Consider the following 24,571-nt stretch of genomic DNA (forward strand, 5'->3'; position numbering starts at 1 on the left):
GTGGAAGGGGCAAGAGAGCACTCCGAAGTCTCTTTTATAAGGGGACTAATCACTTCCCAACAGCCCCACTTCCTAATACTATTATATTGGGGATTAGGATTTCAATGTATCAATTTGCGGGGGGGACACAAACCTTCAGTCTATGGCAGCAAGGGTTCTATCTTGTTCACCAACATATCCCCAACACCTAGTAGATGCTCAGTAAATACTCGTTGGACAAGAGATAGAAACTCCAATCTCCATTTACATCTCTGAAAAACATTTAAATGTGTCCAAATATACAATCCACAGCAATCACTACAAAAATACTCTTTTTTCTTCTTCTCTAGCACAGCACTGTCCCATAGAAATATACTGCTAGCCACCTACGTAATTTTCAATTTTCTAGTAGTCACATTTTTAAAAGTAAAAGTAAACAAAATTAATTTTAATAATGTATTTTATTTAACCTATTATATCCAAAATATAATCAATTTTAAAGTTATTAATGAGATTTTTACATTCTTTTTTTTTTTCTGTACTAAGACTTCAAACTCCAACGTATATTTTACCTTCACAGCTCATCTCGATTGGGCCAGCCACATTTCAAGTGCTTGGTAGGCACATATGGCTAGTGGCTGCCACATTGAACAGCACAGCTCTAGCATCTTAAAACTCCCAAGGGGCTCTGTCTTTCTTATCTTGGGAAAGCTCTCTCTCTGCCCTTGCTGTTTCCTCTGCCTAGAACTTCTACTCTTTTCCCAAGAGGCACGTCTCATGGTTCAAGTCTCCCACCTGCATTATTTATGGCATATCTGTTTTTTAAGAGCCATTACTCTCCATTAGGACATAATCCCCATGAGGCAGTGACCCCAGGGTCTAGCACAGTGCCTTGCATATAGTGGCCCTCAATAAGAATTTGTGAATGAATGAATAAATGGATGAACCCATCCCTTCCCTCCTTTGCACTATCCTTCCTCGAGGACACAGACCGACTCCACTGCAGCACTCCCCTGGGGCACGTGAATCATCTTCAGCCCCAACTGTTTTGTGCAAGGTCTTAATCATTCTCGGGCTATGAACCCCTTTGTCAGTCTGTGGTATCTATGGATCTCTTCTCAAAATAATGTTTTTTAATGCATAAGATAAAAGTCACAGAATTACAAAAGAAACTGATAAATTATATGTAATTATAATTTGCAATTTTTTCTTAAAATTGTGGTATGGTAATACAGTACTTTTTATTAATAAATAACATTATTATTAAATAATTAATAAAGCATTAAATAACAGGATCTAGCAATGAGCTAATAACTTCCCTAATTCTATAGCTGTGGTGAGAGTATGTGATATTTTGAGGCATCTGTCAAACAATAATATGTTATGAAAACAATTGTAACTCACGGTGACTGCTTATGGTGTAAACCTTAGGTGCTGCTAGTATTAACTACTCGTAATTGAAGGAAATGCTACATTTCAGTTAGAGAAAATAATGAGGAATTTTTTTCCCATCCAAGTTCCCTTGAATTCTACCCACTTCTTGGCATCCATGGACCCTAGGTTAAGAATTCCTACTTTAGCATGAGAATCCAACCCTTCAACGTTGTCCTTTTTCTACACAAAGTGAAGGATTGAGAAGTTAATTAGAAAAGGCCTCAGCGCTCCTTTCCACTGCAGTCTGGGCATGGGGGTTGGCTGATGCATGAAAAATAAAGACATCCTGTCCAGGCATTATACACGACAGTCGGAAGTATGAACTTGAGACTCACACTAGCCTGGCTCTGTGACTGCCTCGCTGTATGACCTAGGGCAAACGTCAGCCTCTCTGAACCTCAGTTGCTTCATCGGTAAGATGAGACGAGACTCCCTACTCACAGGATGGGCAGCAGGAGGAAATACGACAATGACCTTACCAGAAGCTAGGGACCATGTTGCACTCAGTGGACATGGCCTGGTAATGTTGTTGCTGTTTCTACTGGTCCATCTCTGCCTCACTCCTTCTCTCTGATAACAACCCCAGCATCCCGCAGTTCCTCCACAATAAATTTGTCAAAGTTGTCCAATCAGCAACACTTGCCATCTTTGCTCTGAACCCAGGTAAGTGCCCATATTGGCTCTTGTCAGGTCACATGCACTGGTGGACAGGAACTGGAGTTATCCAGGCCTGAACTGATATCTTGGAGGTCTATAGACAAGTGTCGTTGGTCAAGTTATTTTACCCCTCAGGGCCTCACATTCACACCATAGGGAACAGGCCTCCCTTGTTATTTAACTCCATTTCCAAGTTCTGTTTTCCCTTGGAAATGCAAATAGAAATTATCAGGGCCAAATGGCAAAGAGGAGGCTTGCTTTTGCTGTCACACCCCAATTGGAGTCCCACGAAGCTCTGTTCTTGATGATCATATTTCTTCTTCCCTTTTTGCCTGCTCCCTGCATCTTTCCCCTCTCTCCAGTCACACTCCCTAGTCTCCTCCCAAGACATCTATGTTTCCTGTCAGGACTATGAGGAAAGCCAGGCCCACAGTGACAAAAGAAGGAAGATGAAGAGGTGACATTAGCTCCTGCCATGTGCAGGGCATCACTCTAGACCCCAAGGAAAAAGATATGATGGCCCACCAGATACTTCCAATCTACTTACTCTACACAATGAAGTCAAATGTCCTTGCTGAACCCAGTACATAAGGCCCCCACGATCTGCTCCCAACCCTCACTTCCAGCCCCCTCGCTCACCATGCAGATTACAGTCCACACTAACTCTGGGTCCTGGTCCTCTATGTGGAGCTGTGCCACATCTGAAAGTGTGGGACAAAGCCAAACTTGAATCCAGCACTGCCACTCACAAGCTGTGTGATGTTCTTGACCTCTCTGGACCTCAGTTTCTGCATTTGCAAAATGTGGCTAAAACTTTCATAGGATCACATGAAGATGAAATGCAATGACACATGTCAAGTGCCTGATATGTGAATGAGGGAAACTTCCCATTAGATGTCCATCCTTCCCCAACTGGGCTAGGTGTATGTAGGAATAAGGGAAGAAGAAAGAAGCTCCCTGTTAAAATTTTTTCTCCCATACTAATATAGCAATAAGAGATTCACTAGTGTCAACAATCTCTTATTACAAATGCAAATCACCCCTCTGCTCAGCTTGTCAATTCTCACCTTTGTATAAATTATTTAAATCATATCAGTGCCCTCCAGAGTTTGAGATTTCAGTGTTGTGATTATGATGCAGAAGAGCAAGGTTATTTCAAAAATCATTTTAGGAAGGAAGCAGATGGCAAGGAAGAGATTTGGACGTTCAGGACACAGCAGCTAGGTAGAAGGAAGTCAGGGTCGGGTTGGGGGAAGGAAAACAGAAGAGGGTAGAGGAGGGACAAGGATCCTGAAAGTGAAGCAGAAGACCATTATTTACAAACTTGTCCCACTTTGTCATCGTGCCTTTGGCTCTGATGGCAGCTGGAATGCCACTGACAGTCACCCAGCCTGCAGCCTTTGGCACACTAGCAGTGGACTGAGACATCAAGATGCATTTGTCAGTCTGTCTTGTCAGCTTGCCCTAGTTCAGCCAGACTTCTTGGAACAGGCTCTTTCTGCTCCCTTCCAGCCCAGATTTCTCCCACACAAAACCTTTCCCTGTCCCCTACTTAGAAGATGTAAAAAGGATGGAAAGAGATGCGAGGGAAAGGATGGAGAGACATGAGCACGCATAAAAGTAGATCGGAATTCTCCCTCTCCCCAGTCTTCCTGCACCATTGGTATAATATTTCCAAACCAAAGGGCTGCAGGAACTTATTCCCTGCCACTGTTCACATTTTCCTTAGCACCTTGCATGTATATAGCATCTCATATGTTTCATACCATTTGATTTGAAATAACAAATGTGCAAGCATATTGTGAGCAGAGCAGGTAGGACTATCCCTATTTAAAATAATGAGGAGACTATGGTCCAAAAAGATTGGCCCTTTCCCAAATTCCAACTGCTAGTAAGGAACAGACCACTTTGGGACCCAAGTCTCTTCTTGATTTTTCATTTCAAGATAGTGGGTCAGGACTCAGATTTTACACTAGGCCTTTAAAATACTACATTACAGGAACCTGGGTGGAAAGTCTCCACCTGCATGAGGCGGTGGACCGGAATAGAGGAACTGCAGCTTTCCAGCCCGGCCTCTGCCAGTGACTACTCATAAGATTTTTAAGACCTTCCTCTGTGGTCCTTCATTTTCCCATCTTTCAAATGAGACAGTGTGGACAATCTTTTGACTCTGTAGCGTGTGTGTGTGTGTGTGTGTGTGTGTGTGTGTGTGTGTGTGTGTGTGTGTGTGTGTGTCTACCGAGGGCTGTGGGGCAGCAGGAAGAACTGCTAGAAAGAAAAAAAAGCAGAAAGGGTGCAGGATAAACACTTTATTTCACGATTGTGCCTCTGCATAATTTCATTCACCCATCATATTTAGTATTCTATCAAATGTTCTGAGTCTCTGCAAGACCTGAAATAACCTCAAACATTGGTAGCATTGCTAGAAACCCATGGTGACGTCCACACCCCCTCTTTTCCCCACTCTCTTCAGGTCTCTGTCTCTCAGGCACCACCCACCCCCACCCCTAAGGAGCAAACAAGGTAGGATTTGGCCACCCTCAACCCTAATGCCTTGGCCAGCAGATAGCACCAGCATGGGTCAACCACAGAGAAGAGATCATGGAAGTGGGCTCAGGACCCCTAAGGCACAAGAAATTCAAGGTCTCAGATACCACAATCAGGTCTAGAAAAGGAGCACCCTTTAGGTGGGCACATCCATTTAGCCCTGTGGGGAAAAGTGCTGCAGGAGGCCACAGTGCAGCCCCTAACACAGGACCAGGGCATCAGCCCAATGGCTAGGGTCTCAGGGCAGCTTTGCCCATGGCTATTTGTCTTTCTCCACCTCCAAGTATCTGCTCCCAGTTCCTGCTGCATTTTCTTCATGAATAATACAGATAAAGATAAAGAAGGCACTTTGTCCTGGTGTGATGATTTCCAATCTTGCTTTCATGGTAATATGAAAGGGAAGGCATGAAATTCTCAAAGATCATTTTACCATAATTTAAATTAATCTTAATTTAGAAAATAAAAATGGTTATTCATAATAGCCAAAAGGTGGAAACAACCCTAATGTCTATCAACAGATGAATAGATAAACAAAATATAGTATATGCATACAAGGAAATATTCAGACATAAAAAGGAATGAAATTCTGACATGCTACAGCGTGGATGATCCTTGAGGATATTATGCTAAGTTAAATATGCCAGACACAAAAGACAAATATGGTATAATACCACTTACATGAGGTAACTAGAATAAGTAAATTCATAGAGACAGAAAGTAGAATAATGGCTACCAGGGACTGGGGGCAGACAGGAACGTAGAGTTACTGTTTAATGGGTATAAAGTTTCTGCTTGGGATGATAAAAAAGCTCTAGAAATAGACAGTGGTGATGGTTACACAACAGTATGAATGTACTTAATTCCACTGAACTGTACACGTAAAAATGGTTAAAATGGCAAATACTATATTATGGATATTTTGCCACAATAAAAAAAAAAAGATAAAATGCTACATAGCACCCTCAAGGATTTTTCTGGAGGAAACTGATAAAGAACGGAAGAGAGAGCCCAAAATCAAATTTCCAAAAAGTGTTACCCCAAAAAAGACTGGGGACTCTTCTTGTCATGGTGTGAATGTGCACCCCCAAAATGCATAAGTTAAAACCTAATCGCCAATGTGATAGTATTAAAAGGTGGAGTTTTAGGAGGTGATGAGGTCATGAGGGTGGAGCCCTGATGAAAGGGATCAGTGTCCTTATAAAAGAGGCTGAAGGGGCCGGCCCGGTGGCGCACTGGATAGTGCGCTGCTTGGGAAGCGCGGCGGCACTCCCGCCCGAGGGTTCGGATCCCACATACAGACCAGTTCCCGCTCACTGGCTGAGCGAGGCACGGGAGCAACACCGAGGGTTGCGATCCGTTGCCGGTGTTGCGATCCCGTTGCCGGTCCCCAGTCCGGTACGGGGGCAACACTGAGGGTTGCGATCCGTTGCCGGACATGGAAAAAGACAAAAGACAAAATAAATAAATAAATAAATAAATAAATAAAAGAGGCTGAAGGGAGCTGCTTTGCTCTTCCCTCACGTGAGGACGCAGCAACAAGACACTGTTTTGAAGCAGAGAGGAGCCTTCACCAGACACTGAACCTACTGGTGCCTTGATTTTGAACTTCCCAGCTGCCAAAATTAGGTGAAATACATTTCTATTATTTATAAATTACCCAGTCTAAGATATTTTGTTATAGCAGCCTGAACAGACTGAGACACTTCTCTAAGGGAAGGTGTGTACTATTTCAGTATCATCCAAGTGTTACATTGTGTTTTTTGCCCTCTTCTTTTGTACCTTATCCATTATCAAAGCAGTCTGCACTTCAATAAATTGATTTTCCTCCTTTGCTCTTCTGCACTACAATACCTTAAGAAGAAGACAATCACCAGGTTAAAAACAACCCCAAGGCCAAGGTTAAACTCAACTTTGTTGCTAATCAGTCGTAGACTACAGAGCTAAAACTTTACACCAACACCCAACATTACAGTTAGCCATGGGATGGGGGTTCTTTTTAATTTTCAGCTTTCCTGGCTTTTAAGATTAAATGAGCCCTCTGCACCCACACTCATTCTCAATCGGTACAGAAATTTCCACTGGCACTCAGAAAATGATGACACATTACAGATGTGACTGCTGAAGCAATCATCCCTCTGTTACTTAAAAACGGCCACACACCATTTTTAGCCAGGTCTTAACTGCCACCATGGGAAATGAGGCCATCGTCTAATTATTTTTTATCTCAATTATCTGGGAAGCTGTCTGAATTCTGATCTTCTCTTTGTCTGTGGAAATATGATATGATTGGATGAGTTATACATGATAAGAATGGGCTCAAAAAACTTTCACAGAATTGCCTGATTTCTCTCATCTGTTAGCATTTCCACGCCCAAATCTGCTCCATATTTACCCTCTTAAACTTGTTCCTCAAAGTGTGGTCCTCGGACATCAGTGTCGCCCAGGAGCTTGGTTAGAAATGCAACAACATTTAGGTAGGGCAGCACTGCAGAACCCTGAATAAGAGCCCCGGTTGTCCCCCCCACCCCCACACCATCTTCCCTAGGGGATTCACGTGCACCATGAAGTTTGAAAATCCCTGTGTTATTCTCCTGCGGCTGCTTTAACAGATTACCACAAACCTGATGGCTAAAACAACTGAAATCTAATCTCTCTCAGTTCTAGTGGTCAGATGACTGAAATCTGTATCATTGGGTCAAAATCAAGCTGTTGGCAGAGTCATGTTCCCCGCGGTGGTTTGATGGGAGGATGGCTCCTGGCCTCCTCCAGCTTCTGAGGGCTGCTAGTATCCCGTGGCTTGTGGCCAGTCTCTGCCCCCATATTCACACCACCTTCTCCTCTCTGTGCACAACAGACCTCTCTCTGCTCTGCCTCTTATAAGGACACTTGGGATAGCATTTAGAGCTCATCTGGTTAATCCAAAATAATCTCAAGATCCTTAATTTAAATCACATCTGCAAAGACCCTTTTTCTAAATAAAATAACATTTACAGGTTCCAGGGAGTAGGATGAGAATGCCTTTTATGTACGATTTTCCTGCCTTTCACAGCCCTGCATCTAGAACGTTCTATTTTCACATGCTGTCTGGCTATGACAAGGGCTACTGTGAGGCTAATGTCATGAATCCTGCTCGCTACACCAATTATCTAGCTCTTAATCCTGTTCATGACTCCAATTGTAAAGCTAGATGACCACTCCAGTAATCGTGCACCAACTGGGCCAATGGTTGAGCTCGGGCTGGGTCTGGAGCTCCCAAACCCCTCAAGCCCATTCACAGACTGGGTCACAAAACCTTCACATGCCAGGCTGGGTCACCAGACCCCTTCACGCAGGTCTATAAGCTAGGCAACCAGCCACACAGTCCATGGAGGCTGCAGGTCTAGAAAAACATGGCCACACAGGGCAGGCGCCCAAGGCAGTAAACACCAGCCAAAGTGGTGCCGCCTTTCAGGCACACATACTCCACCCACACACACAATGTTTCCGAACCACCTTGAACTGGCTCTAAGGCAAGGGGAGCCTGACCAAATTGTTCCATTTTCTCAACACATGCCAATCAGCATATAACCAAACTACATAAGTGATCTCTATAAACATCTCCAAATATAAATTTAATAAATTTAACCAAAGACTTCTGAAGTTTCATCCTATTAGTGGCTCATAAACATAGGCCTCATCCCCCTGGAGTCAAGCATTCTGATTTCTATACCCCATCCCAGACCTACCAAAGCCAAGTCACCAAGGAAGGCCTGAAAATTTGTATTTTAAAAGGCACACTCTGGTGATTCTAACCATCAGTCACATTTCAGAAACACTGTTTAGACCAACATTCCTCATCCCTGACTGCACATTACAATCCTTTAGGGAATTTTTTTTTAAACACTGGAGCCCAGGTCCACCCAGACTAATTCATTCTGATTCTCTTGAGGTGGGTATCTTCCAAAGATCCCAGATGATCCTAATGTGCAGACAGACTTGAGAACCACTAATTTTTACCTCTCCAGGCCCAGTTAAGTGAGTTAGAGGGGATTTAACAGACGCAGGTGAGCCACCCATTAAACTAAGCCTATCTGGGCTGCTGGCCTTTTCAGAATATGTGCTGAAGGGCCTCTCTCTGCAAGATGGGCCATGCCTGTGAAGCTTATGAAAATGCTTCAGAAAATCAGCCCCACCAGAGTTCCTACCCCAGCCATGAGAGCCCCTGTGCAAATAGCATTCACCACCCACTCGTGAGCATCCCTCAACAGAGAATAAAGCCATGCCCATGCCCATGCAATCCTTTCACCCACCCTAAATCCTGTCCTTCTTTATGAAGAGGAACTTCTTTTCTCTTCTTCCCTCCCTCCCTCCCCAATCTCCACCACCTCCACACACTTTCTTCTAGCCCCACAATATCAAAGCAATAAGTTAAAGAAAAAAAATGTTTTACTTAATAAGTCAAAATTTTCCCTATTCCCATGGCTTTAAGTATCTGAAGGGTTTACTTTGGTTTTTCCCACACAGAGATATTATCTAGCTGAGGAGCCCAGAGATGAAAAGGTTAAAATTCAAGTCAACGTTGTACAAGAAACTAACAGAACAATGAACAGGTCAGCAGAAGGAGAAAGTAGCTCTTCTTGCTTTAGGCAAGAATTTGTGCTCAGTGGAAAACCATGCATTATCTATACTCTCTGCCGCATTATCTGATTCTAATCTACGTAATCTATTCTTCAGCTTTGTAAATTTGGGATAACTGATAACAATGCAAAATAATCCTTGCCTATAGACAGGCAAACTCTGTCCTATCCAATACTCAAATGACTTGCCTTCCAACTCAGTGGAAGAAAGTTTTGCCTTCATTTCCACATTCACATCAATTTTCTTTTACTTCATATAGATTTGTGCTTTTTAAATTTTTTCCTATGAACCAGTTATAACATCATGATAAATAAAATCTTGAATGTGTGTTCATTTCTATAGCTGCATGAGAGTCATGATTTTACCCTTTTCTGAAAGTTATCTTTTGACATTGCTCATGACCTCTTTAGATGCCAAAAAGGACAAGACCCATGGTGACTGTTTAAAGATGAACCCTAAAACAACCAGGTGAAGGTCAAGAGAGCTTGCCTCTGAGTTTGGGACCTAGGTATCTCAGGCACCTAGGTCCCAAACTTGTCTTCTCATAGTTTCTTCATAACTAGGCAAGGGAGCAATTTACCACCCAGGACCATAAGCTGTTCAACACCTCTGAAGCTGAATTCTGGTGCAGAATATATCAGGGTGAGACATTCTTCTCCCCGTGACCCTTGTTTGAGAAGAATTCTTGACTGCTCAAACCAGCTCTCTCCCACAGAGCTGTGGGGTCATTTATAGGTGCCTACCACAACGTGAAGGTTTATAAAGAATATCGGGAGTGATTGCCAGTGGTGTTTTCTCCAAGCCCCCCAAAATGGAAAAGGTAATGTGAGACAGTGGGAACTTTCTCCAAATGAAAGGAAAACTCTAGGTAAGTTATGATATTTAAAGCATAGTTCTATTTATCTTGTGGTGATGATCAAACTTGCAAATATTTCATCAAGACAGAAAATTTTAAACCACCATTACCTTGTCCAAGTGATCTGTGCACCCCATAATATTTTAGTTGTTATATATTGCACAGGTGCTTTGACCTCAGTTCTTCCAAGGTCTTGCTGCTTTTCATCTTATGACTTTCTACCCAAGGCCTGGTCATCACCCCAAATTGCTTCACCTCCAAAGTCAGTATTTCAACCATATAGCTCTTCATCCACAGTCTCTTCTTCTAGCTGGTTAAAATAATATCAAAACACCTTTTCTTCAACTTCATTGCTTCATCTACCACCTAGTCCTCCACCCTCTCCTTATGCCCTGGACATCCCTCTACCTTATCCCTATCCATTATCTCCTTCCTGTATTCTCTTCCCTCCCTCTCTAGCTTTGATTCCATTATCATTATTTTAAATAATAACTATCCTGCACTCTTTTGCCCCTCTGTCTTTAAATCCCACTTGTCCGGTAAAATCCACAACCCAGATGAACTCAAGTAGCCCTTTGTCCAAGACTGCACCTGAGCGTCTAAGGGCTGCTGGGTCAATAGGTGCCACTATAAACTACTGACGGCCAACCTAAACCAGATCTCCAACTTGACCCCATAACCTCATTACATGGCTACAGACAACTCCCTTCCCCCTTGTACACCTATTTCAAGCCTTTTCTCTTCTCTCACCTCTGACCCAAATCCTTCGCTTGTGCTCAGTAAACAATCCAATGCTACAGAGGAAGCAGGAGTCTTCAGACAGAATGCCCCCAGCCTCTTGCTCTCAAACCTTCACACCCACTACAGCTTTACACATCCTCTGCTCCAGTCAGTAAAGGCCAGTCATTCTGCTCTGGCTCCATCCCCTCCTGCCTCCTCAGGGACTGCATACAAGTACACTCAGCCACTGCTCTGCTTCTCTGTAACTTTGACCTCTTCAGATCTACTGGATCCTTCTCAGCCACAGGTAAACATTCTTTCTCCCTTATTTAAAAATAGAAACAAAACCTTCATCGGTTTGCATTTCCCTTTCCAAATGCTGCCCTCTCCTCCTCTTCACAGCCAGACTTCTTCCTTCTTTTTCTTTAGCTTGCCCCAGACCCTCATGTATCTGCTATCCTTATGCTCCTTAACAGCTCATTTAGCTCCTCATCCTTCTCTTCCCAGCTTTGAACTGTGGGATTTCCTCAAGGTTTGGTCTCATGCAACCTTCTCTCCTTACTCTATCCATGCCCATGACTCAGAATCATCTGTATAATGATGACTCCCCAGTTTAGGCCTTCAGCCCTGCCCTCATCTAAACTTCAACCCCCAAATCAAACTCTTGATCATCCTCCTTTAAAAATCTTGGTCTTCCTTCAGTTCCCCATCTCAATGACTGGCACCACTATCAATTTGGTTGGACAAAACAGAAATTTTCAAGCCATCCCTGATACCTCCTACCTCTTAATCCTGCATATCCATTTCATTACCAAGCCCTGCATTTTTGCTTCCTCTTTACATTTCAAATCAATCCACATGTTGCCATAGTTATTGCCATCCCTAGTCCAAACTGCTACCGTGCCTTGCCTGGACTCTTGCTAGATGACCAACCACTACCTATAATGCAAGTGGTCATGGACAGGAAATTTCATAGTAAATCACTCAAATATGAAAGTCCTAGAGGAAATAAGACTTGCTGGATTGGCCATTGTAAGAGTCTATTCATTCAACAAATACTTCTTGTATTTCTACTCTAGTTTAGGCATTATACTAGGTAATGGGGAAAGATGATCAAAGAGTCCCTCCTCAAAAAACTCACAATCCAGAAGGTGGTGGGAACACTCAGTCAACAACAATAATATAAAGCAAAATACAAAAAATCTTGTAAGCAAAATGCTGGGGCAGGGAGGATGGCAGGTGCAATTCAAAGAAAGGAGAAATCCCATCCAGTTGGATGTTTAGGAAAAGTTCATGAAGGAGATGATGTCAACATGGAGACAGACATAAGAGAAATAAGTACATTCTAGGAGGGGGTAATCTTCTAATCAAAGAAGTAAACACCAGGAAGTACTGGGGGGAAAAAAATCCAATTTGGTTAATCATGGACTAAGGAGAAATTTAGCTACAATGTACGAGTCCAGGACGTCCACTGTGAGAAATTCACTGGCACCTGGGATGAGCTTCAAACATGGATTCTTCTTTCTAAGTAGTTTTGCTTTAGTTGTAATTTACTTCTATAGTCACTTACCTAAAACAAGAGAATGCTTTAGTTCTACACCACTCCTTCCAGACTTGGGAAGGAACAGAGAATAGACCTTGTTGATGACATCTATGCAATTGGTACTCCATAGTTCCTCACGGTGTAATTAAAGAGGAGATGTGCCAGCAACTTCTGCAGTCTTAGATCTGTGCAGTATTTAGATTGGCTCCCAAGAATCCAATTGTAATGCCTAACAGGTCAGTGATGCCCACTCCCTCACATAAATATCTATGATTGGCCTCAACTATTGCTCTTCCTCAGAGGGAAGAAAACTCGTTAAACTTAAGATGTCACAGACACATGGACTCGGGTAGTTGCTTTAGTCATCCATAATTAGAGCAGAAGAGATACCAACAGCAAGATCAGGGCAGAAGAGACCAACATATTTAAGCCTCTTGGGTTATTTCTTATCATTTTAATCCCTAGTCCAAGAGAATGCAAAGAAAGGAATTATGGCACAGTATGGGGAGAGGGGTGGGGGATGGGAAGTAACCAGGGAGCAATGTGCCACCGCATCCCCTCCCTCACCAATGGCAGACATCACCAATCAATCATAGCATTCTTTCCCACAGAACCCAGCAATGGCCTCCAACCATTTCTGAATTTACCACTCCAGGAAACCACTGTTAATCAAAGTTGACCCACAAGAAGAATTCTCTTTTTTATTCATAGAGTAATAGAAAGGAAACTAGAATCTGTAGACCTTGGTTTGAGCCCAGGCTCGGACTGTTACCAGCTCTGTGACCATGGGCAAATTTCCAGCTCTCTAAATCACAACTTTCTGAAGCTTTGAATAGAGATAATGACTTTGCCCTGACCACCTGCCAGGGTTGTGGCAAGACTTAAGTGTGACAATGTGTGGAAGAACACTTTGAAAACAGTAGGGCCCTGTAGAGGTGAGGGGTTCTCCAGATGGGAGGCATTACTATCTGTCTTTTCCAGAATGTTCCTCATGCCCCACCCAGAGCACATTTCTTAGCATTGGTTAGCTGCCTGCAGGATCACAAGTGAAGAGAAGCTAGCTGGAGGAACTCAGAAATTCTCTGCTGTTCTTTGTGTTCTTTTCATCTGTTCTTTCCCATCCCAAGCAGACAGCATGGACCTGCCAGACTGCTGACTTTAGTACAATTCCCCTGGCAGCCCAGAATGGCCCCTGTCCAGTTCTACTGTTCAAGGAGCTATGGCCTTGCAGCCTGCCTAGCTGAAGCCAGTCAGTCCTTGGGGGTTTGTGACACAATTGCAAAATGCAACCATAGCTGTAGCTTAAAAAAAAAAAAAAAACACAATTCATAGCAGATTAGACAATTAGCTCCTAAACAATAATTTTTACATAAATCTATTTTGCATTTTGTGATGGTGCAAGATCAATCAAGGTGCTCTGTACAGATGGGACCCTCCTAAGTTAATAAGGCACAGGGATCATCTGAAAAGGACAATTTGGCTGCAAGTTCGGAAGGTTTCCTCAGCAGCCTAGAGTTAGATGCCATGGAAAGCTAGAAGTTGGAATAACGGTGTCTTTATGTGGAGAGCAACACCATGAAGGATGCTGCCAAGAGCATCCAAAGAGCAGTACCAAGAATGTCCCCAGCATGGTCAGTGCACAGTTTCTGCCGTCTTTATTCTGCGGTGTGGAGAATGAATTACAGGCGCAACTGAGGAGGCAGAGAGACTGATTTAGAAGACTGGTAGAATAATCTGGATGCAAGATGATGGTAGCTTACAGCAGGGCAGTGTAGGAGGAGAGGTGGCTGGATCAGGGATTATTTTGGAAGTAAAATTAACCAAACTTATTGAAAATCAAATGGAAGAAATGAATGAACGGAAGGAATTGAATGGCTCTAAAGTTTTTGACTCGAACAACTGGAGGGATGAAGGTAGCATTTATTGAAATGGAGAAGAACAGAGGGCTTGTGTCTGAGAATCCACAGTTCTCTCTTGAGTGCTGAGTGGTTTTTTCTCCTGACACCAAATACATGGTGTTTTTTCCAATACCACTTCTCCAACTTTCTAACACCAACTAGATAGCCTACAATTCAATTCAATTCTGATGCTAACTGCCCAGAGCTAGCAGCAGATGCCACAGATTTAAGGGCTCAGTCCCGCAAGACTGCCCTCACTTCAGATGCCAGTCACAAGTATCAGGTCACTCATATTTCTCGTGAACTGGCTATAAATCAGGGATTCCTACAATCCCCTCCTCTGTTTCGATGATTTGCTGGAATGGCTCACAGAACTCAGAAAACCTCTTTACCTATGTTTATCAGTTTATTATAAAGGATACAAACAAACAGCCAGATGAAGAGGCACAGAGTGAGGTCTGAAAGGTTCCTGAGCACAGGAGCTTCTGTCCCCATGGAAATGGGGTATGCTAGCCTCCATTGTTTAGGGGATTTTATGGAAGTTCCATTATGTAGGCATGACTGATTAAATCATTGGCCATTGGTGGTTAATTCAATCTCTAGCTCTTCTCCCCTACCTGGAGGTTGGGAACAGGACTGAAAGTTCCAAGCTTCTAATCAAGGCTTAGTCCTTCTGGTGACCAGTCCCTATCTTGAAACTATCTAGGAGCTTGCCAAAGGTCACCTCATTAAAACAAAAAATGCTCTATAACCCTTATCAGTCAGGAAATTCCAAGGGTTTTAGAAACTTGGTGCTAGGAACCAGGGACAGAGATCAAATATCTTTCTATGATGCCACAGGCATTTAAGTTTCAGATTCTGTCTTGACCATCCACCAAGCAGGTAGTCATATATAAGCCTGGGGCTCAGGGTGAATTCAGAGGCCAGATTCAAATCCTATCTCTGCCCCTTATTAGCTTCTGTGACTATGGACAGGTACTTAAACTCTCCATGTCTTAGATGCTTCATCTCTTAAATGCAACTAATGACCAGCTTGCAGGGGTCTATAAAAATGAGAGAATGCCTGTAAAGTTACCATTCATTCAACAACCATGTATTGAGCCCCTGCTACATACCATGAACTATTCTAGGGGCTGGAAATAGAGCATGGGACAAAACCAAAATTCAGTGCTTATAAACCTACATACCATTGGAGAAGACAGAAAATAAACAAATAAATGAGAAAATAAGGACCATGTAGTTGGTGGTAAGTGCTAAATTCAGCAGGGAAGAAGGATGGGGGCTGGGGGTGGGGAATATTGTCATCTTAAATAGAACGGTCAGAGAAGGCCTCGCTGAGAAGACATGTGAGCAGAGACCTGAGGCGGCGAGGGAGAGAGCCCTGCAGACAATGAGCAAAGCAAGAGCACAGAGCCCCGAGGTGGAAGCATGGCTGGCATGTGTGGCCAGTGGGGCCAGAGGTGGCCCATTGAGAAGTGATGGTCCCCACTCAGAATTCCAATAGTGTTCGTTGTCCCAAGGGCTCATTTGGCCTGCATCCTAGGCTACTGCTTTTCAGACATGTATTGTTCAATTCCCCAACTGCACTGTAATTATTTACCTGCTCATTAACTCATTAAGAGTAGAGCTCAGGGGCCAGCCCGGTGGCGCACTGGAGAGTGCACCGCTTGGGAGCGCGGTGGCGCTCCCGCTGAGGGTTCGGATCCCATGTGGCTGAGTGCGGTGCGGGCGCAACACCGAGGGTTGCGATCCCATTGCCGGTCCCTGGTACGGGTGCGACACCGAGGGTTGCAATCCCGTTACCGGTCAGTAAAGAAGACAAAAAGGAAAAAAAAAAAAAAAAAAGAGTAGAGCTCAGAACACTTTTGTACTGCCATTCCTGTCTGCCAACCAAGTGCCTCACATGGGAGGCCAATTGTCATCTGGAACCTGACCAACCACACACACACACATACGAACAAGCAAATTGCCAACTCATCCTACTTACTGAAATATAACTCTCTTTGCCAGAGTTTCCTCATCTCCACAATGGACAAAGTTATTTTAAATTATTTGCATTAAGGATTGTTCACTTAGAAATTCAGTTTTAACATGGAAATCTCCACCAAGCCTGGCCTTCCTGAAATTTCTCCAACAAGGCTATTATAATCGTATCAGCTGCACCAACAGCTAACCTAACCCCAGCAAGAATAAACTAAGTCTCATACACCTGAATGCTTTAGCATGCAGTAGGGTTGGTCAGCAACATGTGTTTTCTCTGCCAATCATAACCAGCTACTGTCACAAGGACAATAATTTGAGGAGCAAGCTTCTAGGGCTAGAAATGCATGTGGAGAAAGTAAAAATGAAAATCAGTCTTCATAATTGCTCTGTGAGCAACGAATAGGCGCTCTGGTGAAAATAAACACTACCATTCATTGAGCACTTACCATCAGCCATGCACTATGCTAAATGCTTCACTTACCCCAGCTTTTTAAGTTAAATCTTCACAATACCCTGCAAGGCAGATATTTGCCCCATGTTACAGATGAAGAAATGCCAACTCAGATTAAGTCATTGGCCCAAGGTCACACAGCTACTAAGGGGTAGAGCTGGGATTTAAACTCAGATCAATCTGTATTGAAAACAGCTCACCAACTGTGTATGCAACAAATATCCAACAAGTTATCTTATTCTAAGACTCAGACAAAATTTTTTTCAGAGAAATAAAAGGCTCATTCTTACTGGTAGCCATGAAAGGTTAGAGATGAATACCTGGTCTGACTGTGATCAATCCCCAGGATGGAAGGGACAGGTGTGCTGAGGGCCTGGCCCCGTCCACAGCAGTGAATTGACAGACAACTTGGATGTGGGTCCGTAGCGCTGGAGTCTTTCCCCACGAATTAGCAGTGGGTGCTTGATGTTGATGACTGAGGGCAATTATACTGCTCACAGCAGATGGGAGCATATGGTGCCAGCCAAAATGAGTCACTGTGTCACAGCAGCAAGGTTCTCAGATTAGACTCGGAAAATGTTGCCAAACACTGATTGTGATATTACCAGGGAGATGAGCCCACAATTAAAATCTTTCAGTCAATCATTTACAGCACTTTTTAAAAAACCCTTATCCAATGGCCATTGCTACGGCTCCAGTTTAAAGACAGAAATAGAGGTACAAACTCGTTTACCCCAATTTGCAGAGTAGGCCAATGACAGAAGTAGTGGGGTTTTGAGAGAGCCTATAAATAGATTCCCTCTTTTCCTGCCTGGGTCTTGAACTGATTAAGAAATAAAATGGCAGAGGCATAGATGGAGCACAAAATACCATCTTTAGTACAGACAAAGCTGGGTTGGCTCAGGGACAGGCCACTGAAGGGAAGGTGGGTCATCACCCCAACTAACCTGGGCAGAGGACAGAGGAGATTTCCCTGCTCTCAAGACTTCAGTTAAGTAGTTAACTCCCAGTTGAAAAACATGGAAAAGGCTGTTGCCAGCCAACCAGATAACTCATTTCATTCACTTGGAGAGTTTGTCTATTTAGGAATGTCACTTTCTTTGTGATTTTTCTCGTCAGGGTCTTTGAGTCCAACTATATCGCTGTTAAGTGGGAGAGAGACTTCCCCTAAAGGGAATAGATGTTACCACTATCGATGATCTAAAGAAGAGGGCCAGCCCCATGGCGCACTCAGGAGAGTGCGGCGCTTGGGTGCGCAGCGGTGCGCACGCCGCGGGTTCGGATCCTATATAGGGATGGCCGGTGCGCTCACTGGCTGAGCGCGGTGTGGGCGACACCAAGCCAAGGGTTGCTATCCCCTTACCGGTCACAAAAAGGACAAAAAAAAAAAAAGCAAAGAAGAGCTTGTCCTTGGCAGGAAATTAGGACTCAGGGAGACAAGCCATAGATTGAGGTGAGGACAAAATACCTTATCTCTAGGGCTAGAAGTAGTATCAGAGCAAAAGATCCTGTCTGCAGAGATGTCACAGGAGAAAGTGTACATGCTGTCACCCCACTCCGCCCCCACCTCAGCTCACTCTCTGGACCTGTGTTTCCAGGACACTCTGCCAGTGCTGCCTGACCTCACTCTTTGTCAGTGCTGTCTCAGTAACCAGGCAAGAACTGTAAACACGATCACACTGAGGGATGGGCACCAGTGTCCATTACAGCACTGAGCAGGTACCATCAGCCTGAATGTCACCTACAGCTTCCCCAGGTCCACAGGCCCAGGCTCACCAACTCTGGGCATAACCCTCTCTCCTTAGCCCCTGACCTTCAGCCTGTTGCCAAGTCCCCTACCAAGAGCTCCCATCCCAAATCTCCTTCTCCAGGGTTCCTTTCAAGGGAAAAAAAAAACACTTTATGCCCCCTTCCCAACCAAAATACTCTGCTATTCCACCCAACTGAAGACAACTTTCACAGTTTACTATAGGCTTTTACTTTAAACAGAAGTACTTTAGCTTCTGGTTGCACTAAACCTTTCTGTTCCAGAAGTTTCTTGCCTTTATCTTTACATACACAGAAGGCCTATTGAAGTGTTGCTTTTGTTGTTAAAGGAGAAATCTGCCCTCCAAAGTCATGTCAGACTTCCATCCTTAGGAAAACAGAAAAGGTGCTGGCAATTTTTAAATAGCTATTGCCCACCTCCACCCCAGACTCTGTGTCGAGCCCTCAACATTTTTAAAAAATGTTAGGGGTTCCATTTAGTCTATTGCAAAAGTTCTAGTCCTACCTCAAAGTAGACATTTTCATGGCCCCTTTTGACCTTAATAGAATCTTCATGTTTTTAGAGCTCTGTCTGGCAACACATTTTTCTGCCCCCAAACACCCAAGGAAGATAATAAACATTGTTAGTAACAGCACCTCACAGACTCCAACAGGGACTCTCATTTTGGAGAATATATAAGGTCTGGGGTCCATAGACCTTATAGAGACAGCAGAATCTTTGAGAAGAGAACATTTGTGTAGTTTGAAAAGATAATTATAATACCCTTGTCTTAGTCCATTCGGACCTTGTCTTAGTGCATCACTTAACAATGGGGACACTTTCTGAGAAGTGCATTGTTAGGCGATTTCATGCTTGTGCAGAAGTGTATTATGAAAGGAAAGAGAAGTGAATTTTCCAATTATCTACACTGGCCACTAGTTGCATGAGTGTGGGCCCTCTAACTATGGTAATAAATCTCTGTGCCTCACTTTCCTCATCTGTTAAATGGGGGCTAGAATAATACTATCTCCACAAAGTTATGAAAATTAAATCCTAGGTAGGGACGGTGCCAGGCACTCAGCAAGCACTCAATGAGTGTTATATAACTGTTATTAACTATTATTTTGCTATAGGGATGGGTGGGAATCATTGAAAAATGCAAGAATTCTAAAGTAGACAACAACACTTTCCCTTGGGGTCAGACCTAATGTGTCAAATTCTTGGCTTTCTATGCTAGAGGTCTGACCTACCTTTGGGGGGAGACACTCTTCCTCAACATCTTTTGTAATAGGTTTGTTTACACCAGCATCACCACAAACAGGTGAATAATGCCTTTCACTATGACAGCTACAATGTCACTAGACAATAGGAATTTTTCAGCTCCATTACAATCTTATGGGACCACCATCGTATATGTGGTCCATCATTGACCAAACGTCACTATGCAGCACATGACTATACCTGAGACTGGGTAATTTACAAACAACAGAAACTTGTTGCCCACAGTTTCCAAGGCTGGAAGGTCTAAGATCAAGGCACCAGCAGATTCAGTGTCCAGTGAGGGCCCTTTGCTCATAGATGGCACTTTCTATGTGTCCTCACAGGGTGGAAGGGGCAAACAAGCTCCCTTAGGCCTCTTTGATAAGAGCACTAATCCCAGTCATGAAGGCTCCGCCCTCAAGACCTAACCACCTCCTCAAGGCCCCACCTCTTACCACTATTGCATTGGAGATTAGATTTCAACATACAAATTTTGGGAGGACACAATATTCAGATCGTAGCACCCTTCCACCCTAAACTCCCACCTTTCTCCCAAACAAGAATAAATTTTTTTTTTTTTCCTTTTGGTCTTTTTTTCGTGACCGGCAACAGATGGCAACCCTCAGTGTTGCACCCGTACCGGACCCGGACCGGCAACAGGATCGCAAGTTGCGCCCGCACCTCGCTCAGCCAGTGAGCGGTGGTCTGTATGTGGGATCCGAACCCTCGGCGGGAGCGCCACTGCGCTCCCAAGCAGCGCACTGTAGCAGTGCGCCACCAGGCCGGCCCGCAAGAATAAATTTTTTGAAGACTCTAACCTACCTTTTCTTTCCCTCATTATTTAATTCAGCTGCATCTGTTTGTTTCAAATCTCACCATTCCTTCAAAAAAGCCCAAGACCTTGGGTCACATTAATGTCTGCTTTTATTTTTCCTTATTTTCTGTCCAACAAGTTGTTAAAATCTACAGTTTGAGAGAAACCATGCAGAGAAGGCTAATGTCCATTTTATTATCCTTGAATTTTACAGTTGTAAAGAGCAGAAACACTGCCTCAAAACACAGCGATCTCTGATTCCTTCTACATACTCCATAGCCTACAAGTATCCTAAAAATGGTGTGCATTTGTTAACAGCTGAGAAGGCTGCTGCCCTACCAAACTTACTACAAACTTAAAGCCTTCTTGTGGTTTTTCGCCTCTGATTTTCAGAATGAAAAGTTGTATCAGGTGCACTCCTCCTTTAAGCAAGATCTATACAGTTGTCCCTCCTTATCATGGGTCCCATATACACGGATGGATTCAACCAACCATGGGTGTTTAGGAAAAAACTCAATAAAAAATAACAATACGATAAAAAATAATACAAATAAAAACAATACAGTATAACAATGATTTACATAGCATTTACATTGTATTAGGTATTATAAGTCATCTGGAAATGATTTAGAGTATACCGGAGGATGGAAGCAGGTTATATGCAAATACTGCATCATTTTATATAAGGTACTTGAGAATCCAGGGATTTTTGACATCTTTGGGGAAAGGCAGGGTGGGGAGGGGGTAGCAGTCCTGGAAACAATACCCTGAGGACAGTGGATCCTGAGGGACGACTGCACAGTTAACCCTTGAAAAACCTAAGAGTTAGGGGTCAAAAATCCTCATGTAAATTTTGACCCCCAAAACTTAACTACTTAAGTATGTCATATGCTTTCTCCCTGGTTTCCGCCACGCTGCACTTTGAACCCAAGGGGAAGTGGGGGGAAATAGGGAGGGGCCCCATCCTTACTTAAGTAGTAGTTACATAGTTAATAGTTAATAATACAAACAGTTAAGTAGTTAACTACTTAATTACTAATAGCTTACTGTTAGAAGGGCTACTTAACTGTTTGGCTAGGTATGTCATGAATGCACTAACCAAAAATTTTCCAATATATTTATTGGAAAAAGTCCAAGTAAGAGTAAACCCATGCAGTTCAAACCCATGTTGTTCAAGGATTTGCTGTGCACAGAAATTATTTTACAGAAAAGAAAAACGAATGCATGTTCACTTTGTAAAATAATTTGCCCAGTGAATTTCTTTACTAGCAAGTTTCCCCAGTACTTTCAAAAATGACTAAATTTATTTTTTATTTTGATTTATACACACATGGGGGGATATCTTTATGATGTAAAGTGAGTTATAACTACACCCATAAAGAAAATTCTTCCACACAAATTCACCAACACTTCTCTATATATTCTACGCTTATTTATATATTCATTATAATCATGTATATCTCAGTATATGAGGGAAACATAGAAAAATAGAATTAAAAAATAGTGTGAATCTTTTCATGAAGTTTCTGAAGTACCTTTATATACAGTATACGAATAACTGCACAAGGACAGAGTTGCTAGCTATTATTTGTATATTTGTTGCAACAAAACCTCAGTTTTTCAAATCACATTAGAAAAGACTGGGCTGGGGCCGGCCCGGTGGCGCACTGCTACAGTGCGCCGCTTGGGAAGCACGGCAGCGCTCCTGCCGAGGGTTCGGATCCCACATACAGACCGGCCGCTCACTGGCTGAGCGAGGAGCAGGGGCAACACCGAGGGTTGCGATCCCGTTGCCGGTCCCGGCCCGGTATGGGCACGACAATGAGGGTTGCGATCCGTTGCCGGTCACGAAAAAAGAGACAAAAAGACAAAAAAAAAAAAAAAGACTGGGCTGAAATGTCACTTTTCAGAATAAACTCTCTTAAGGGGCTTACTTGGTGAGTTAGGAGTTATTTGTCTCAGGCACTGAAAGGCTCTGCCCTAACATTTACTCACCCGAGAGAAAAGCAGCCATGTGGCGTCATAGGCAGAAAGGTAAGAAAAACATTTGTGGTCCTCAAATTAAGTTAGTCACTCGTTTTGCAACTGTGTTCACTTCTGACAGCCTTGATAGACAAATATTTCAGAGGAAATTGTATCTAAGGAAAATAAATTGCTGTTTGGCATTTTTCGTGCCTGGCAGCCTCAAGGAGAAAAGAACCCTATCCTTATTCTGCACACAGCACTTCCTGCTGCTTTGTTCTTTATTTAGTTCTCTTTAAAGTTCAGCAGCATTTTAATTCTTTCCCAAATTCTCCGAAATTCTAAACTACTCCATGCGTGACAGGATTTTCAATAGATCTTCAAGTTCTCAAAATATAAACAGTCCTGAGCAATAACTGAAAGCAGCAGCCAGTGGCCATGCAAGTGCCACCTCTCCTCAGGCCATCTTGGTGGCCTGGTCAGCGCCGTCTCTCCCTCCCCGCTGGCCACGGCCACCTGCTTCTCACACGCTCCAGCCGTCCAGTCCCTTCTGCTGTCTCTGTGCTACTGACTGCCTGGACCTGCTTCCCCCTCGGTGTGTGCATGGCGGTCTCCTCCCGCTTCCTCCTTCGCACAGAACCCTGACTTGCTTTTCCAAGTACAAACTGCTCCTACACAGTCATGTGCTCCGGGGAATTGAACCCCATCACCAGCCTCAGGGGGTGGATCGGATTAGCCTGAGTAAATCTGAACGTAGCACTCTCCTTGTGACCGTCACGGCTTAAGTCAGCCCAGCCAAACTGAAGGGAAGACTTACAGCTCCTGGTAGGAAAAGAAGTTCTCTCACTCTCCCTTCCCTCTTGTGGACCTGAATAAGGAAGCAGGAGGCACCACCTGTCAGTGCTGGCCGTCTTGTGACCAAAAGGAGACCCATCTTTAGTTTGAAAGTGGTGTGAAAATACCTGGAATGAATTCTTGGTATCAACACTGAGCCACTAAACATACTTCCCCTGGATGCCCCTAACTTCTAAACTTCTTTCTTGCAGGACTTCTCAGAGACTTTAATATTTCAAAATACACTGTGACCTTTTAAGAAAGGAGCATGGTATGCTGTCCTTCCCCAATGTATTTGACCACACAGCCCTGTCTTTGTCAAGGACTAGTGTTCCATGGAACCCAGCTCGGGGAATCCTGCACAATGTCATTTTAGGGTTCTCCGGAGCCAAACGTTTCTCCTGAGAAGTTAGCAATGACCAGCCACTTAAGAGCTGGGGGTAAAGAACACACAACACAAACTCTTAAACCCAAGGTTCTCTGTTCATATGCTATGTGTCAGCAATGTGGACAAAGTCACCTAATAATTTTTCTTTTTCCAAATAAAACTGATGTGCATTTATTAAATTACATATGTATCTCATCCACAAACCTTTTATATGGCGTAATTGCTCTGCAAGAATTTAAAATGCTGATGACAACAAGGCTCACTCCTGCCAGACTTTCACAGCCATCCTGATCTGACCCTTCTCTGGTTACCCATTTCTCACCACTGCCCAACCCAGCCCCCACCCAGGACTCATCACTCACTCCCATCCCTGGGCCCTCAGCTCAGATCCCAGGCACAGAAGCCTCACCTTTCCCTATCCCTTTTCTGGTCTGCAATTTTAAATTCATTTTAATTATACATTTAGTTACATAAACAATACATTCTTCTTATAAAACTTCAATACTAGGCTAACACCCCCTTTGATAGCCCCAATTCTGCTTCTTCTCCTGACTGTACAGAGGTAACCACTGTTATCAACTTCATGTGCAACCTTCCAGACCTTTCTCCTGGGCATTTGTATACATACACAAGTATATGAACCCATAGAACATATGGGGTCATATCACATTCCACTCCTGCCCTCTGTTCTCACCCTGGTTACTGACAGCTTTAAGGTCCTAGAAGCCAGGAGAGCTATTAGCTCCTAGAAACTGGGAACAAGGGAAAGAGAAGTACAATTTAGCTTTTCAGAAAAATTGGTGCAGGGCCGGCTGGTGGCTCACTCGGGAGAGTGTGGTGCTGATAACACCAAGGCCACAGGTTTGGATCCCATAGAGGGA

The sequence above is a fragment of the Galeopterus variegatus genome, unplaced genomic scaffold, assembly GCF_000696425.1.
Source record: "Galeopterus variegatus unplaced genomic scaffold, G_variegatus-3.0.2 Scaffold2105, whole genome shotgun sequence".
NCBI classification, from domain to species: domain Eukaryota; kingdom Metazoa; phylum Chordata; class Mammalia; order Dermoptera; family Cynocephalidae; genus Galeopterus; species Galeopterus variegatus.